Source organism: Suricata suricatta, chromosome 11 (genome assembly GCF_006229205.1).
Source record: "Suricata suricatta isolate VVHF042 chromosome 11, meerkat_22Aug2017_6uvM2_HiC, whole genome shotgun sequence".
NCBI lineage: Eukaryota > Metazoa > Chordata > Mammalia > Carnivora > Herpestidae > Suricata > Suricata suricatta.
In genome coordinates, this window is record NC_043710.1 from 63659235 (window position 1) to 63661361 (window position 2127).

Genomic DNA, 2127 nt, shown 5'->3' on the forward strand with positions numbered 1-2127 from the left:
TCTGGGACACTGTCCTCCATTTGGAGGCCTCTCAACTCGAATCCATCCTTTCTGCTGATGTAGCCAGTCTTAGAGACGTACACATTTCATTTAGGATTAATATTTAAGACAAGGCCTTTTCTTGCCCCTATGAAACCCAACCGTAAAGCAGCCAAAATCCGGGTCCTCCTTGTGCTTGAAACCTGGGCCACATGGCGTCAGGCTCGCCGCAGCCTCTAAAACTTGGGCCTCTTGTTAACACACGAGAAAGAGTGTAACTCGCATTTTATTTCTCTCTTGTCCTTTGAGTCTCTCCTTGATTTGCTCCAGCAGGCTAAGGAATTTAACAATTCAACCAATGAGAAGGAGTCGTTATGAGTTGGTGGGGAGGGTGGAAGAAGGGCAGGGACGTTTTCAGAGCTGTACTTAGGATCAAATGGAAAGATGGGATCACTAACTCGGCCCTGGAATGCAGTCTAGCAGCACTGAGGAGGTGATAGCTTCCGTCTGTTTCCTAAGGGCTGGCTGCGTGCAGAGGGTCTGAGTTGTTGGGAGATCAGGAGCATTTTGCACGTTTCTCCAGTGCTCCTACTGCTTTTCTTTTCGTGATGGTTGTGACTACCTTTTCCCATTTCCCCTGATGGTGCCTATAATCTCAGGTTAGTTGTTTGGATCAAAATATCTTCCTTTCCAGGTCACAGATGCCCTCCTGAACACTGGAACGACTGCGGAATTTAGTTTCTAAGACTTCTCTTTCTGCGCCATTTGGACTACTTCTACCACATTCACCGCATTCAATCCTACCTCCTCACCTTTGCCCCCACTCTCACCCCACTTAGAGTGCTCTTCCCTTGTTAATCTTTAAAAAAATTTAATGTTTATTTTTGAGAGAGAGAGAGACAGAATGCAAGCAGGAGAGAGGCAGAGAGAGACGAAGATACAAAATCTGAAGCAGGGTCCAGGCTCTGAGCTGTCAGCACAGAGCCTGATGCAAGGCTCAAACCAACAAACTGTGAGATCATGACCTGAGACGAAATCAAATGCTTAGCCATCTGAGCCACCCTGGCATCCCTCTTCCCTTGTGATCTTAAATCATCCTCCCATACTGAGTTCTCAAGAGCCATTTCGATTTAATTAAATTTTCTCAAACTTCTACTAGCTATTATGTAGTAGGCATTATGTTAGATTGTCGGGACACAAAGGTTAATGAAATAAGAATGTGGTTGCTGACCCCATGGAGCTCATACTCTTGGAGGGAAGGAGGCAGGAGGGCTCATTGAATACAGTGTAATCAGAGAAATCACTATGTATGCCTGGAAGAATTTAGGGCAACTTATATATTTTCTTTCCTCTTCTTTCACCTTTTTGTTTATATATTTATTTACTTATTTTTTTAAGATTTAAAAAACTGTCATTTATTTATTTATTTATGTATTTATTTAAGAGAGAGGGAGAGAGCTTGTATGCCTGAGCGGGCGAGGGGCAGAGAGAGGGAGCGAGAGAACCCCCAGCCGTGTGAGAGAATCTTACACTCCTGAGCTGAAACAAGAGTCAAATGCTTAACTGACTGAGCCACCCAGGTGCCCTATCTTATTTATTTTTAACTTTTGTTCAAGCATAATTAACATTCAGGGTCATATTAGTTTTAGGTGTAAAACAAAATGATTCAGCAATTCTATTTTTACTCAGTGCTCATTTCAGTAAGTGTACTCTTAATCTCCTTTACCTATTCACTCAGTCCTCTGGCAACCACCAGTTTGTTCTCTATAGTTAAGATTCTATGTTTTGTTTTGTTTTTCTTTGTTTGTTTCTTAATTTCCATAAGTGAGTGAAATCATACAGTATTTGTCTTTCTCTGACTGACATTTCATTTAGCATCATATCCTCTAAATCCCTCTATGTTGTTCAAAATGGCAAGATTCCATTATTTTTTGTGGCTTGGTAATATTCCTGTGCCTGCGTGTATGTGTGTGTGTGTGTGTGTGTGTGTGTGTGCATGTGTCTGTGCATGTGCGTGTGTGTGCGTGCGTGTGCATGTGTGTGCACGTGTGTGCGCGTGTGTGCGCGTGTGCCTGTACCACATCTTCTTCGCCTATCCATGGACACTTGGGTTCCTCCACATCCTGACTATTATAAATAAGCCTGCAA